The sequence below is a fragment of the Erpetoichthys calabaricus genome, chromosome 2 (genome assembly GCF_900747795.2).
Source record: "Erpetoichthys calabaricus chromosome 2, fErpCal1.3, whole genome shotgun sequence".
In the NCBI taxonomy this organism is placed as follows: Eukaryota; Metazoa; Chordata; class Cladistia; order Polypteriformes; family Polypteridae; genus Erpetoichthys; species Erpetoichthys calabaricus.
This window is the reverse complement of record NC_041395.2, coordinates 35946820-35963986: the sequence shown is the minus strand read 5'-3', so window position 1 is coordinate 35963986 and position 17167 is coordinate 35946820. Positions and strand designations below refer to the sequence as shown.

Genomic DNA, 17167 nt, shown 5'->3' with positions numbered 1-17167 from the left:
GCCATCATATCACTCTTAAAAATAATAGTTCTTTAGTGGCATTTTATGGTTCTTTACTTCGTTGTGTGTTTCCTCTTAGAACCATTGCTTAACAGAGCAGCATCCGATTCTGGGACAGGTTCTCTGAATACGAAATTGGTTTCTTGTGCTTTGAAAAACTTCCTAATATGCAGAAAAAATAAAAACATGTTCAGTGTATGGTAAGCTACCTAGCAGGACACTTACAGATGAAGGGAACCTGGACTTCGCCTGTGTTATTGTAAAGAGCAAGAGTCCGTTTAAAATCATGATTCATCTTTATTCCACAAATCTGTTACCATCTTTTCATAGTTATTTGTTGTATAGAGCCTAATATGGATCCAAATAAATAAAGATTCTTTCTGTGACCTTTATGTGGATGGGTCTTTTTGGGAACCACATATGGTTCCCTTATGGCATCACTCTGAAGAACCACTATGGCACCTTTATTTTTAAGAGTGTACCTGCATGGAAAAATGTAAAAAATTAATGAATAATTCCTTATTATAATGATAAATTAATACTTCTAAACTGAAAGAAAGCAATAACTTGGAATAATTAAATTATTAACACAGTAGGCAAAAGTTGTCTTTACCAGATGAGGGGTTCAAAGCAACATGGGCATTCGACCACTGGACTTTAAGTTGAATGCCTTAACTAATCAGCCATCCTGGTAAATAAAGTGACTCTGAAAGCAATTCAATATTTACAATGCCATAATCTCTGTACTGTATTTATGGCAATATTTTCAACAGGTCTATCACTTTTGATAAAAGAAGCGTTCAGAGGATTTTATGGTATGGTCCATATTTGACTAGTAATATTTGCTAATCATTGTGCCAGAGAGTGGTGATAGGTTGTGTATTGGTTAGACATACAGGTATAAATTCCACTGTACTCTGTACACATGACAATAAATTGAATTTACACTTTTATATTCCAACATCATTTCCTCTCAGCTTGAATTTAAATATAGTGGACACCAGGTTATCCCTTACAATAGCAGGCAGATCACTCCAACATGATCTCCAAATTGACTCCAAATTGTAGGTAACCTTAGAATTCTCAGATTTGCATCTTATGCTTGTAACTTACTCTGTACAAGGCAGACATTAATAACTTCTGATTGTCTGTGTGTGTGTGTTTTTTTTTCTGGAAAGTGGGTATCCTACCTCGTATATTCATTTGTTTGCTCTCTCTTAATAGACCTCTAATGCAAATGTAATTAAGGTGTTTTGAGATGTACTAGCATACCATTCAGGCTGGCACAGCTACATTATTGGCACCCAGCGGCCTTGTCATTGAATTAGCAGGTGCAAAAAATTGATGGATGGTTGGATTTCCTACTGCAAGGTTGAAACCTAATTCCATAATGTTGTGCAGCAACAGCACTATCAGCATGATCAAATGGATAGACTAAATCAAAAAGAGGCAGGCTCCATCATCACTTCAAACTCTATTGGTGATCCTGAGAAAGTGTCGGAGAGACAACCATAAAGAATACAAGCAAACATATTTTTTCTGTAAATTTAGAGCCCTGTTGTTCATTACAGAAAGGTGCTATGTAAATGAAAGTTTGCTGTTCACTACTCCATAGGCAGCTGCAATGTTCTGATAAAAAAAATGATATAGCTCCTTCTTTAAAGTTCCTAATTATATGGGTATATATTGAAAAAGGTTTTGATTATTTCATTTAATTTCTATACATTTGTGGATGCTAAATTCAAAAATGGAAAACATTTTTTCCCATCACATAACATTTTTTCATAAAACACATCTTTTAACTGTGAATTATGTTTTTAAAATCATTTTTTGCACTATAGCTAATTAAATATAAATGTATTTAAATATTGATTTATTTGAATTTAACATTGTGTAGTATTAAAATTTAGGTTTATAGCAAAACAATTTTTTTATTTGATAATAAGGTCAGAATATAGCTGAAAGTTCTACGTATCATACTGAGTCAGCAGTCAGGGCATACCAAATGCACATGCTTTCTCTGTGAGTGGGACAGCAGAGCAAAGAATTTACATTGGGGTTCAGTAAAAAACTATAGCACGGTGTCAAAAGCATTATCAGACCTGGCTAGATAAAATGCTCCTACCACAACTTCATATTAAGGTTGGTTTAATGAAGCTGTTTGTCAAAGCCCTATCACAAAATGGAGCATGTTCTTTGTATCTGTGCCAAAAGCTTTCTGGTTTGTCAGGGGCTACAATCAAAGGGAACATTTTTTGCCGAACCTGATATTAGAAAACAGATTTCTGATGTAGGCCTACAATTTGACCTGGAATGAGAAGCTTGGATGTCATTCAAAGAACTAATTTTTTAAGTTTTTATGTTAAAGATCCAAAGTATAAAAAATATGAAAAAATCAGTTAAGTTTAAGAAATGCTGTTGCGATATTAGTCTCAAAGTTTGGATTTGCATTTGGAATTTTTCCCTAATTATCTCAGAGCGGTGAGTGAAGAGCAGGGTGAAAGATTTCATCAGGATATCAAGGACCTGGAAAGAAAGGACATTGTGATGTCACTGTGATGGTGGACTACTGCTGAATGACTCACTGGGGACAGACACGTCAGAAAACGTACAAAAATGATGGGCCAGAAAACAAAGTTTAGGGTAAAAAAAAAAATAACAAGTGACAAAAAATAGATATGTAAACGTCAGTGAATATGCATTGCTGTTTCCTTTACATATGTTTTAATATGTTAGATTGACTAAGTACTTCATTTTAAATTGATTTAGAACACTAATGCATACTGGAATAAAATGTTCAAATTGTTAAATTATAATTAGATTTCTTTTCAACGTTGTACTTCAGTGTGACAAGATGGAAACATTCCATTTTTATTGTGTTCGTGACTACAAATAAAAATAACTTTTCACGATTAAAACAATTTTTATGAGTTAAATATTTGTAGACCAGTGTTATTCATTCTCAGATGTTTATCCTGCATTTCTGTTTGCAATGAATTCCACTTAAGCTTGAACCATAATCCCGCAAGGTCTCATTTCTTCTTTCAAAGTCAAGCTGACCTGACAGCAGAAACTTCCAATTAGGGTCAAGAAAAATGTGAGTGGGCGGGAGCTACAACCAAAAAAAAAAAAGTGTTGACCCCGCCCGTTATTGTTCCCACCTATTGGCTGTTTTGATTGGCGAGGCTTACCGGAAATACCGACTGTGCTCCACCTCGGACAGGAGATGCAGAGGCTTGGCTTGGTGTTTTCCTTTCTTTTTGTACTGAGCACGAGTGAGGTGGTGGTAGTAGAAGGGGAATATGGGGAGAGATAAGAAAGATGTTTTATTAGTAAAATGGCTATTCATTTTAGAGTAGACTGCTTTATTGTGGGAAGGAGTTTGAGCAGGTGCACTCGGATAATGGAGGCGTGTAGCTTATTTGCGCGCTTAGAAGGAAAATGTAATGTTGATAATTGGTGCAGAAATGTTTGCAGATGGGTGTTGGAGTTAATCAGACAAATATGCTAGAATTTGACAAGCAGTGAAAATGCGCACCAGACGAAAACCCCGAGATTAGTGGCGTCCCAACGGTGTGGTCGCAACGGTAGGTGAGGCGAGTAATTGATGCCACGTTATTGTAGATGTTTGTGAGCTTAGCTCAGTAATATTAACGTCATGACCGAACTAACGAATGCAGCTCACTCTCTGTCTCATTTTTTGCAGCATGGATTATTGCAAGATGCGTTGCATCAAAGGAAGCCGGAACTTTACGAAAGGTGAGCCTTTGCATCCTCTATCATTAAGGTTAACTTTTTCGAAGGCTAAAATATGTAACATCCGTACTCGCTATGTTGATTCGAAAAGGTAGTCAATTTAAATAGCTGAAGTGAAAATAATTGCCGTGTGCAAGAGATGCTTTTCGTCAATTTAGAAGCTGCAAGTGTACAATGACTTCCTTATGAGGGACTCTTTTGGCTCTGGCGCTAGGCCCGTGACTCGCCATGTGGTCGGCGCCCCCTGCTGGTCACCACTGTTGCTTAGTCACCAATGAGGTATCGCACTTTTATTATAGGCCATTTGTCGTGGATGGCAGTGCCCACAGTATATTTAAATGAATGTTTTCCTTAATCCGGAGGAAATTCGTACGCTTAATTTGTTAGACATTGGACATATGTAACTGGAAACATGGGCATGTGTAGGTTTGGTTTTCTAACCTATACTTCACTCATATTTAAGTACCTACTACGTTATCTTAATTTGTCGCTTTATTTGACTTTTTAAGTGCTGCAACTCTTCCAAGAATCTGTAGTAGGATCTTAATACACTGATCAGTTACATTTTTTTTTTTTAAAGATGTTCGCGTTATGCAATTTCAAGTTGTGGAGCTTGTCAGACTTGCCAACCTCAGTTGTTGTCATCTCCAAACTTAATTTCTTTAAATAACTGAAAATCGCTGCCCATGGCACATTTATGGAGTGAGTGGCTTACCTTGTAGCACAGACAACGTGCTTGGCTTTTTTTTTTTTTTTTTTTTTAAACTGCTAATTAACATGTTGCCCGATGGAGCTGGCACTGTACAAAGGGTTAACCACTATGAGTTCAGCTGTATCCTGAAGGTTCTCTTCAGTTTTTCTGTGGACCAAAACTGCTGCATTCATTATTCTATGCATTGTATTTACGGAAGAACATTAATTAGTTGTTGGCTCCCATGCACTCTGAGCCAACCCCTATGACTAAAGACAAAATCAAACTTATTGGGCATGTCACATTAGGCCAGGGGTCCTCGATCACAGTCGTGGAGGGCCACAGTGGCTGCAGGTTTTTGTTCTAAACCGGTTGCTCAGTTAGAAAGCAATTCTTGCCAATAATTTAACTTCATGGCTTATTAGTGCTTTAACTCTGTCAGGTCATTCTCATATCCTGGATTTTCTTCCCCTTTTCTAAGGATATCATCCAAATCTGAAGAATAAAATGGAGGAGTAATTCTCAGTCCTTTTTTCTCTTCACTTTCCTTCCAAGTATTTAATTAAACCCAATAGTGAATGATAAATACACACAGGTGTAAATGGAAACAAACTTAATGGAGAAATGCTGGTCCCTTTTGTCATTTGCATGTTATTGCTAATTAGGAGCAATTAAAAACCAAGAATAAAGCTGTTTAAGACTAAGCAATAAGGGTTCAAAATCTTAACGAGCGAGACAGCTAAAGTGAAGCAGAAGTGTTACTTGAGCAATAAATGCTTCTTATTAAGCAATTGGGTTGGAGCAAAAACTGCAGCCACTGCGGCCCTCCAGGACTGTGATTGAGGACCTCTGCGTTAGGTGATTGGTTTCATTGGAGTTCGCCCTGATTGCCTCTGGGTTCTTAAGACTATGTCAGCAATGACTGAAAATCGCTGGTGAGGTTGCGTAATGTGACAGCCTTTCTTCCATAGCTGTGGTTAAGGGTGTTTAATAAAGCAAATCTCTTGTCTGAAATATCTTTATTTCTGCAGCAGGTACTTATGATGACCTGCACATTAGTCTGTCTCACCTGATGTCTCTGATTACAAGCATGCGCAGAGGCCTGCATTAATGGCAAAAGTATATTAATCTAAAACCAAATTGTTGCCCTTTGTAAACCATGTTTTTTGTTTTTATTTATTTTATTTTTTTTAAACAGGGTTTTCAATTAGAAATCTTGTAAGCTGAAAGGTGAGTTTGGTTATCTCCTTGTTTTATATAAACTTTGCGTGGTTAGTGGTCAGTTGTGATGAGCTGCATGTTAGTCCGTGTTTCACCTGACACTAATGATTATTCACATGCTCTGAACTAGACCTTCTTCCACAACACTAATAAGCAAGTGCTACAGAGTATATATTGCAATTGATTTTTTTTTTGAGCTGTTGGAGCAATTTGTCTCATGTTGAGGCTGACCATCTTAACAATATCACTGTTTACTTGGTGTCAAGGGATATCTGTACAATGCATGCGCTAAGGCCTGTATTAATGACAAAAGTATATTAATCTAAAACTGGATTGTTGCGATTTTCTAAACCTCATGTTTTTTTTACAGGGTTTTCAATTAGAAATCTTGTAAGCCGAAAGGTGAGTTTGGTTCTTTGTTTTATATAAACAAAAGCATGGTTAGTGGTCAGTTGTGATGAGCTGCATGTTAGTCCGTGTTTCACCTGACACTGATTATTCACATGCTCTGAACTAGACCTTCTTCCACAACACTAATAAGCAAGTCCTACGGAGTATATATTGCAATTGATTTTTGAGCTGTTGGAGCAATTTGCCTTATGCTGAGGCATGACCATCTTAACAATAATACTACGTATTTATTTGGTTTAGAGATGTCTGTACAATGCTTTACTTTCAGTGATGTATTCAAATTTTAAAGTGCGTGTTGTGTTGCTTTAGAGAGACTAAAATGAATTGTCCCGCTTAACTTTAAACTGTTTCAGAGACTGCTATAAGCATCAAAACTGTACCAGGCAGGCAGCACTTTATTTTGTATTCATGTAGACATTTTTAGTTTCTTGCCATGCATGTTTTCTAGACATTTTGGAGTAGTTAAACTGTCCTCTAAGCATTTTGTGTAGAAAACTGTGTAGTGTAAAAGCTTCTAAAATGGTAATTCCTCCCATATAATTTACATTTGATTGAACTGAAAATGTAGTTAATATCCTTACTTTACCTATGGGTGGCTGTTAAAGATGCTCCTGTTTTATTTCTGATTTGACCTTAAAGGATTTGTTTCTGGTGATAGCTTGGAGATGTTCAATCATAGTAAAGAAAGTACCAGTCAACCTAATAGCCAATAACTGTTGCAGATACATTTTTTTGCATTTTAAGTTTGCTGTTTCATCTATTATCAGATTTTATTTATTTATTTTATTTATGTACTTATTTTTTTACAAGTCTAAGAATAAAATTGTAATTTTAATTGTAAAACTTTTTTATCCTTACTTTCTAGGTGTGTGAAGAAAGTGATATTTTCAAATATAATTGACAAGGTGATCTTGGCTTTTTAATAAAGTTTTCTATTTTAATAACGCAGTCTGTCTTTTATTTTTTTTAATCTGCACACCACATAGAAATTGGTGCACTTCTGATTTTAGAAAGTGAAAAACTGTCTTAAACTTTTGTTCTTCACTCCTTCCTTATGACTTTAAAGTGTGCTAAGTTATATGGGCTGAGCATCATTTACAAAAGTAAATATTCAAGCAACAATGTAGAAAGAGCCGTTCCATGTGGGGAAACTAAAAGCATTCTCAACTACCATTTCATTTTGGGAGTGCATTTTTGAAATGTGCTTGCAGTGTATGTGTGTTTTAGTTGTAATGAATTATCAAGGAATCTGCTGAACATGGTTTGGACACAATCCTTGTAGCATCTGGAAGTCAACCAAATGTGCTAGTCCTGAAGTAATAAGCAAACACGTGCTTGTGCTGCACCAGTTATTTCCTATTTAATAGCATTAGCTTCTTTGGGGTGTTGGATAAAAGTGGAGGCTGGGAATATGTCTGAATGTAGGAAATGAGATGATTTAATTTTGTTTTATTGAGCACACTGTTTAAACAGAAGTGCATTATTGGGGGGGGGGGGGGGGGGAGAGTCACTGCTGAACAGATATATTCGTCTTCCTGAATTATGCATTGTGGGAAAACACACACAGCTTTCATTTGTAAGCGTCCGCATGGGGTGTGCATTTGGATGACCGCATATTCTGTGCCTAAATGTTTTGCGTTGTTGGTGCATAACTGTTGGGATTGCTGTTAAAAATAAAGTGTTGATCAAGTCCTTTGTACTTTCGCCAGAAAATGTTAACTGCAAAATTAAATTAATAATTGGATTAATTTTTTGGTATTTACACCCACAATCTTTTTAAGGTCCTGTTTCTCTTTGTATTTGTTTGTAGATTGATGTGTAAGTTGTAATGAATGATAATTGAGAAAACAAACACAAGTTTTCATTTTTTAATTTTACTCCAGTTCAGCTATTTTACTTTTTGTCGGAATCCAAGTGGAAAAGGCACAAAAAATTACTACATTCAGTTGGAACAATAAAAAAAATCTGAACTGTCCCAGCTACGCTTGTAATGAAGAAGGAAAATTTAATTGAAGTCAAAGGTAAATGTTTCCCTAGCCAGACAGCAGGAGAAATGTACTCTCCAGTGATGAATCTGAATTAAGCCCTTGGCACGAGTGTTGAAATATCCCCACTTGTCTCGGCTACAGTTGCAGTAGGGAAAATATTGCCAGCAGGTGTCTTGCTTGCATCCAGTTCAAATATTAAGTGTTCAGTATATAAGCAAATGCACTGAAAACATTTTGACAATACTGTGCAGTGGCCAGTAAGATGTAGCTTGGGAGCTTTGAAATAGACAGCTGAAAGTCCAGTTTACCAAATATTGCATAATTGAGTGTTCTAGCAGGCCTGCTGCAAAGACCCTTTTTACCATTAGAATAACAGTATAGGTACTTGTGTTATATATTATTTCAATTTTTTTTTTTTGTATGGTAAGTCAAAGTAACGTTTAAAGCAATCTTGAAACACATTTTAAGATATCTTGAAATAAGACATGCTGTCGCATATCTGTCTTCCAAGATACTACTCAAATGCAAAGTATCTTGAAGTGGTTTTCCTGTGAGTTCTTAGATAACCCTAATATACAGAGTTACTGTAAAATGGCTGGGGGAATTTTGAGACATCTTGAAATCAAGAAGTTATTTTAATATATTTAGGAAGTATCCCAAAGTGGTCTGAATGTTATTTGAAGATGTGCAAAAGTTTAAAAAAAAAAAAAATATCTTGAAATGGCTCATGCTGATAATATATGAGAGTGCGTTTCAGAGATTTGTTTTTAATATAATACATTTTGAGCATGTGGCAAAGTGAAGTATCAAAAAAAAAAAAACCTTAAGCAAGAAAAACATTTTTAAGTGTCTCAAGATATGTTAAATTTGATTCCCTGATACTTAATATATTTTTTAAAAAGTGATTTCTAAAAATGTAAATGTTATTTGCAGGTAGGTCTGATGTAGTTAATGAGCTCTCAAAACTTTCCACATACAGTACCTTAGAATAGTTTCTTGTCCTCTTTGAAAAATATTTCAAGTCATGTCAAGATATCTCCATTAGTTTCTGTTGTATCTTGAAAAGCATAAAATGTATTTTTAGATGAGAAAATGTAATAGTGATATCTTCAAATGTGATTCAGGTGTCTTAACATGTACTGTGGATCTTTTGTATGGAATGTTGTGTAATTTCAATAAATCAATTTTTACAAAAACAGGATTGAAAACAAATCAACCCCCACCTGTGAGAGAGAGCTAGGCCAGCAGAGTAAAACTTTAATCTATTTACTTATTTTTACTAGCTTTATTAATAAGTGAATAAAGATATCTTAAATGTCACCAATTCACAATTTGTATCAGAGCAACAAGCAAGCCATGAGGTCAACAGAATTGCGTCTTAAGCTTAGAGACAGGAATGCGTCAAGTCACAGATCAGAAGAGTGCTACAGAAACATTTCTGTATTTTAGGTTGACAAAAGCACAGTGGTCTCCATAATTCTTAGAATATGTTTGGAACAGCAACAAAACTTTGTAGAGCTGACTGCTTGGCCAGACTAAACAATCTGAGGGGAGAGCCTTGGTAAGAGAGATGACCAAGAACCAAATGGTCACTTTTGGTTGAGCTCCAAAGAACTTGTGTTGAGATTGGAGGAACTTCCAGAAGACAACCAGCACTGCAACCTTTCTCTAATCTGGGATTTGTGGCAGAGTGGCCAGGTGACACGTGAAAGCCTACAAACAAGATTCCCTGGTTTCATGAAACCAAAACTGAAATGTTTGGCCTCAGTTCTAATTTGTCATGTCCAGAGGAAACCAGGCACTACTCCTCATCAATGTAATACCATTCCAACGGTGAAGTATGGAACTGGAAGATTAGTCAGGGTTGTGGGAAACCAGCATGGAGCAAACTAGACACACCCTTAATGAAAACCTGCTCCAAAGCATTCTGGATTTCATACGGAGCCAAACGTTCACCTTCCAACAGGTCAATGACCCAAAACACAAAACAAACATGACAAAGTGGCATAGGGGCAATTCTACAAATGTCCTTGAGTGACCCAGCCAAAGCCCAGACTCTGGTGAGACCTGAAAATACAGTAGCTGTCTTCCAACAGTCTCTATCCAAACTGTAACAGAGGGCCCTCAGAGACGAATGGCAGAAAATCTCCACATCATACTGTGATATTTCAGCTTTTTTAAAAAAAACATACATTTAGCAAAATATCGTTTTTGCTTTGTAATTTTGGAATATTAAGTGTTGTGTAGTACAAGCCTGCAATATGAAAAAAGTAAAACGGTCTGAAAACACGTAAAATAAATATATAATAATGTATCTGAAAATAACTGAATACACCTTTCAGGACATCAGAAATACTTTTTCAGGTCTATATAATGCCTACTGTGTTGGTTTGCCATATCTGCATTTATTTTTTAAATTTTAGTATTGGGAATGGTCTCCTGTAATTCGACTACTACAGAAGTCTCTCGTATAAAAAGACCACAGCCTGTTTTCAGATTTAATTAATATAAAAATATAGGAATGTTGCATAATATTACCACTGACAATATCACGAAGTGTATTAAATTCAGTAAACACTGGTACCGTGCAGACCCCCGTGACCCTGTGTTCGGATTCAGCGGGTTGGAAAATGGATGGATGGATGGACTGGTATCGTGGTTCTTTTGCAGTGTAATAATGTGTTGTACACATAATGGGTAAGTAGTTTTATGTTGCTGAAATACTTCAGTACAGTAAGGATTTTCTCCACAGCTCTCATCAAAAAATAAAGTAGTATTAGTTAACGAGTTTTTTTTTTTTTATCGTTTAACCATTTCGATCGATGGAAAATCGGTAATAAATCTGTTTACCTCTGGCGTATGCTTTCGCAGCCGTCATAGTCCTCCGAGTGTTCAACAGTTTTATGTTAGTCTCGTATGACTCGTTTATCACACTGCATTATTATTATTTGCAATATTCGTAAAAGTGAGCCTATTAAATAAATCCACACAACAATTAAAAAACAAAATATAGATTACTTCAACTCGTGCATTAATTAATGCTTTGTACTAAACCGTTAAAAGTTGTTTCCGACGAGTCAGGATGGCCGAGCGGTCTAAGGCGCTGCGTTCAGGTCGCAGTCTCCTCTGGAGGCGTGGGTTCGAATCCCACTCCTGACATGGTCTGTTTTAATGATTATGCCTGTCTTAATCGATTCGCTGCGTTTTGTTCACATCATTACGAGGTTGCGGAGGAATTCGCCATTAAGTGAGGCAAATCAGATCGTACACACCGGGTATTTTTAAATGCTTTCACAATAAACTTTAAAAGAAACACGTGTTTTAACTTTTGTATGGCTACATGTATAATGTACTATTAATAAGGCAGTAAAGAGAGCATAAGTACGTAGTCGGCAGGATTCGAACCTGCGCGGGGATACCCCAATGGATTTCTAGTCCATCGCCTTAACCACTCGGCCACGACTACTCATGTTTACTATTTTGTCCAAAATAAGATGAGATTTTTGGTTTTGTTACCTTAATTCGTGGAAAATAGTTTATGTTAAATGGTTGCTTAATTCCTTTTCTTTTTTCCATACTTCTAACATTTCGTAAACTGAAGGACACCGATATTTGTAGACAATTTAAATGAGAACGGAGTGGATAAAACATGTCTTTACCAGAAGTGGGGTTCGAACCCACGCGGACATTTGTCCATTGGATCTTAAGTCCAACGCCTTAACCACTCGGCCATCCTGGTACACAAACAACATACTTCCTATTTTAACCAAATTAAAAGTATTTTTTGGTTTGTTTTATTTCATGAAATGCAATTTGTTTTGTGCATTTTTCAGAACAATTATCGGTGGTTTATTGGGTAAACCGATATATAGATGTGTATACACATCGTCTGCAATAATTTTATACTCGCTTTCAACATATTTTACCGTTTAAGCAGAAACCCGCGCCCCTTCCTGATACATCTGATTACATTTCTCAAAGCTGGTCCACCCAAAAATAAAAATGAAACGTATTTGTAAAGAAATAAATGACACAAGTAACAACACTATATTAACTTTTTTTTAGTAGCTGAACTGCTATTATTACTATTCTAAAGGGAAGCGGGGAGGCGGGGAGCTACCCTTATCTCATTGGCTTAACCTGTGCCTATAACGTCTGAATTGTTACATTTCTGTTGTTTTTAAGGTGGAATTTACAAGCGATGCATAACACTGAACTGGTCTAAACGGGCTTAAAATGTCAAATGAAAACGTGATTAATTTAAGAACTTTAGCATGATGCGATTTGCTATAGCCTACATTTAGTAAAACCGGACTTTAAAGATGTCTTGTTAATATGGTGATAAAGTATTATCATCATTCCTTCTGCAACACTTTTCTGATCTTTCTTTTTTACTGGTGCTTGTCACGGATATGTCGAACAGCTACACTTTTCTTTAGAATCTCCTTGCACTGTACTGGGGATCGAATCAAAATATTACATTCCTATGTCCTCTAATTGGACAAAACTAAGAAATATTATTTAGACACCTCTTTGTATGTATCATAATGGGACAGATTTGAAAGATTACGTTTATCCTTGTCCTGTGTCCTATAACAGAACTAAAACATATGATGTAGATTCATCTTTGTCCCATAATGGCACACAATGAAACAATCAGATATAAACTCCAAAACTATCAGACATTAATCCAATCTTGGCAAAACCGTGTGTAATTGCAACAAAAACAAAAAACAAAAAAAAGAAAACTGCATCGCGCGTAGTCGCTTTTAGTGTTCTGTTTAGTAACATTAGCAATAGGGACAGACCCGAAATGAAACGCCACCTTACAGGTGTACAAAGCGGACCGGGAGGGGCGGGGCTTCTTTTACTTCGTTGTACTCCCGATGCGGTTTGTTGCAACAGAGTGTAATTGCAGACCGCAGTACCAATGAGGTCAGGCACATAACGCCGCACCATCACCAAACCCGAGGTATTGCAGGCTGCAGTTAGACCGAAGATGACAAGACTGTTAGCGACACCACGCCCCTTTAGTTGACGGGTGGTACCACACATCTTAGGTGAGGCGAGAAGGCGCCACCCCCCCCCCCCCCCCCCCCCCCCCCCCTCACTTGACGCGCATGTGTGACACTATCTATCTATCTGTACACATATAAAATGACAATTTATACTTCTTCTCCACCTCTTCCTCCTCCTCCTCCTCCTCATGATTTTTCTGTAATTATGAGAATTACAAGTTTAGATTTAATAAAAATGAAAGATTAGATATTGACTCCTACTGCATTGTAAAGAACGGAGACAGAATTAAAATAAAATCAAATTTAGGCACTTGTGTTCAGTAAATTGGACAGAAGTAACGGAACACTGAATTTCACCACGTGTGCCCAATAATGAGATAAACTTAAAAGATTGCATTTTGTACTCCTCTCGTTTATACCATAATTGGGACATATTTAACAGATAATGTGTGGACTCCTTTGTTTCTAAAAACTACAATTAAATTCCTTTTACGTGTGAAATGATGGGAACAGAAGTGAAAGGTGGCAATCGGATAAGGAGTGGTCATGTACAGTGTTGGGGAAAGTTACTTTTAAAAGTAACTTAAAAAATGTAACTAAGTTATACAAAATTTAATGCTTTACAAACAGTGCGTTACTTTTACATTACTTTTTCTTCTTTCGTATATAAAACTGCTCATTTATCTGGCCAGCCGTTGTTATTAAATTCTAAGCCCATATATGATAATTCATGAAAATGACCAGATTTGATATTTTTCTTGCGTTTTGTAAATATGTTTATTACTTCATGTGCTTTGAACTAATAACATCTATCCCCGGTTTCCATCCCCACCCTGAGACCCTGAAGATTTGTGGTTTGAACATTGGCCACCGCACCATTAGAGCACACTCTTTCACTGTGTCTATAGCAAATAACTGATATCAAAATAAACATACATTTAATTCATAGATTTCCTTTAGTTCTCCACACACAGCAGACTCTTTTCTGCTTGTCTGTGCGATCGGGCTCTGTAAAGGACCAGCGCCGGTACTGTCTGCCATGTTTACTTCTTGCCTTGCACCCAGAACTGTTACGATAATCACTGGCTCCCTTTGAACCGTAAACTAGGCAGATGAAATTTACCCTTCAGCACAGTCAGGATTAAACGTATACCTACAGTATAACTTTTGTCCCATTCTTTTTATTTGATTGCAGGTTAACACATGCACTTAACCTCCCTGTCACTAGCTGTGAACAGAGGGCCAGCATCACAAAGACAATATTACACCGACAGCAGCAAGCAACATCTTTGCCAAAAAGGGAACACTTCTGTGAAATAACTCAAGTCATTTTTTATTTCCTGCAGTAATGCAGCAACATATCCCTGTTTTGTTTTTTTTTTTTGAAGTAACACAGGTATTTTTATCTCAATAGAATAAGTATTGCATTACGTTACTCATTACTGTAAAAGTTAATCTGACAACCTAATTTATGTTACTTTTAGCGCATTGCTTCTAACCTATGGGGTGTATTGACAAGGGGGTTGAGACAGAGTATAGGAGGCAGGTGGAGGAGTTTGTTTCTTGGTACAAAGACTACGGGTCTGCAACTTAACATCAGCAAACCAAGGAACGGGTTATTGACAATTGCTGCACCAAATGTCCGGTCAGCATTCAAGGAGTGGATATAGAGGTGGTCCACTCCTACAGTTACTTGGGGGTTCCACATCAGTGACAGGCTGGATTGGTCTGGGATCACAGAGCAACTAGCTGGCCCTTTTTCCTTAGGAGACTGTGTCCCTTTAATGTGGGTAGTGGTGTCTTTCACATCTTCTACAACTCTGTGATGGCCAGTGCAGCATTCTTACATTTTGGTGTGTTGGGCTGGTAACATCACTTCAAGAGAGGCCCACTGAATCAACAAACAAATTAAAAGGGCAGCAAACATACAAAACTATAAAAACCTGGACATGGACAAAAATAGATGAACATACACAGGCTTGGTCCGCAATAGAAACAAAATCCTGCAGTACTTCTGTAAATTCCTTGCTTTGTGCACCTATAAATGCAAGTTATCTCCAATATACTGACAACCCAATTGTGCTTCACTCCCTCAGAATATGGAACCAATGTAGGAAGCATTTTAAGATAGAGAAGCTTTTTTCGGTGGCACCTCTGCATGAGAACCACGTTTTTCAACCCTCGCAAACATATGCAGTTTTTAATGTTTGGAAAACATTTGGGATTAAATCACTTTGAGATCTTTATATAGACAACGTCTTTGCATGCTATGAACAATTACATTCCAAATTTAACTTTCCAGCAACACATTTCTTTCACTATCTTCAAATTAGAAACTTTGTTAAACAGAACCTGCCCGATTTTCCTTACCTCCCACCTCCCTTTATGCTGGAAAAAATATTGCTGAGCTTCGAGGACTCAGAAAGCATTTCTGCAATATATAAAACCATCTTACAGTCCCTCCCTTTCAAACATCCAAGAGGACAATGGGAAAAGGATCTGTCACTCAATATCTCAGAAAAGGAGTGGAAGGTAGCAATGCAGAGAATTCACTTGAGCTCCATATGTGCAAAGCCTACAATTATTCAACTCAAAATTATATATTGAGCACATCTGTCTCGCTTGAAATTGTCCAAAATGTTTCCAGAGCAAGATCAAACCTGCAAACATTGCAATCAAGTTCCAGCCTCACTGGGTCACATGTTTTGGGCCTGCACCAAATTAACATAATTTTGGACCAAAATCTTTAATCCCTCATAACCCACTAACAGTTGTGTTTGGTGTTCTTCTAGATGGGGTTAAAGTGGAGAAGGACAAACAAACGGTGATTGCCTTCACTACACTATTGGCACGGAGACTTATTTTGCTCAACTGGAAGAATCCTAACTCTCCCCTTTTTAAGTCAGTGGATAATGTTTCATATTATTTGAAATTGGAAAAAATCAAATTCTCACTTAGAGGATCTGTGCAGAACTTTTTCAAAACCTGGCAGGATCTAATCAATAACATTTTAGAATAACCTTTTAAAGCACTGAGGAAGCAGATTCTCTCCCCATTTCTTTTTCTTCTCCATTTATCTTTATTCACTTATTAATTCATCTATTTACTTATTTTTACTAGCTTTAAGTTTTACTCTGCTGGCCATGCTCTCTCTCTCAGGGGTGGGGGTTGATTTGTTTTTGATCCTATTTTTGTAAAAATTGATCTATTTGTAGGGAATGTTGTGTGATTACAATAAAATCAATAAAATAAAAAAAAATGGCAGGCTCAGATATGGGGCACACTTTGGACCCCAAGAGGTAGCAGCAAAGGAGATCATTAAAAGTAAAACGGAGTGCCATGATGAACAAACCTGCTCATCCTCTGTCTGACAAACTAACACTTAGGACTTTCAGACAACAAATCATTCAACAAAAGTGTGTAAAGAAATGCTACGGGGGCTCCTTTATACTAACAACAATGCGCCTGCATAAAGCCACACTGTGACCATGACAGCCAAGTCAGAAGTTTTCTTTTCTTTCTTTTTACCTTTTTTTTCCTTTTTAGTCATTCTGGTGTGTGTTCAGTTTTTTTTATATTTATTTATCTCTGTATGCATTTGTTTATTTAATGAGCTCATGTAAAAAGTCAAATTTTACCCTTGTGATAAATAAATATAATATTCCTTTAAAATATTTCAAGCAAGGAAGACGGAAATTTTGAGGTCAGGTAGTTCTACTCACTTATCATGGCACCAGGAAGTGGTGATGTGGTGCATGTTGATTACCTCATACAAGTGAGAATTTCACTGTACTCTGTACACGTGCCAAGAATGGCCCTATAAACCTTTATAGAAACAAACAGATCATCTGCCTAAAATACACATTCAACAGTACAATTCAACAATATCTGGTTTTTTTTATGATTGATAGCCTTATTAGTTTTCGTTTTGCAACGGTAATCCCCTTATTTTACAACAATGCATAAGACACGTTTATGAATTCAATGATTCATCTCTATGACATTTTTTTCTGACATATTTGCCTTTGTAGATCTCACACACAGATGTTCTCCCGTCTTTGTTCATTTATTTTTTTTCACAT

General features: G+C 36.7%; 1 long non-coding RNA gene and 5 other non-coding genes across 7 annotated transcripts; 4 read left to right on the top strand and 2 right to left on the bottom strand.

The window, feature by feature from the left end:
- The first annotated feature begins 3229 nt into the window (after positions 1–3229).
- LOC114645755 (uncharacterized) lies at positions 3230–7017 on the top strand. 2 transcript variants are annotated; one of them, XR_007934158.1, is made up of 5 exons: positions 3230–3591; positions 3707–3759; positions 5646–5677; positions 6039–6070; positions 6945–7017. It is a non-coding gene; the product is annotated as an uncharacterized LOC114645755 (long non-coding RNA). The 2 variants fall into 2 exon arrangements; XR_003715188.2 differs by having other exon boundaries at positions 3231–3587.
- On the top strand, positions 5725–5801 carry LOC114647476 (small nucleolar RNA SNORD126). The gene has a single exon (XR_003715538.1). It is a non-coding gene; the product is annotated as a small nucleolar RNA SNORD126 (small nucleolar RNA).
- LOC114647475 (small nucleolar RNA SNORD126) lies at positions 6115–6188 on the top strand. The gene has a single exon (XR_003715537.2). It is a non-coding gene; the product is annotated as a small nucleolar RNA SNORD126 (small nucleolar RNA).
- A 4126-nt stretch (positions 7018–11143) lies between the features above and the next one.
- Positions 11144–11226, top strand: trnal-cag (transfer RNA leucine (anticodon CAG)). The gene has a single exon. It is a non-coding gene; the product is annotated as a tRNA-Leu (tRNA).
- A 225-nt stretch (positions 11227–11451) lies between these two features.
- trnas-aga (transfer RNA serine (anticodon AGA)) lies at positions 11452–11533 on the bottom strand. Its single transcript has one exon. It is a non-coding gene; the product is annotated as a tRNA-Ser (tRNA).
- Positions 11534–11723: 190 nt separating this feature from the next.
- trnal-uaa (transfer RNA leucine (anticodon UAA)) lies at positions 11724–11806 on the bottom strand. The gene has a single exon. It is a non-coding gene; the product is annotated as a tRNA-Leu (tRNA).
- Between the last annotated feature and the right edge of the window lie 5361 nt (positions 11807–17167).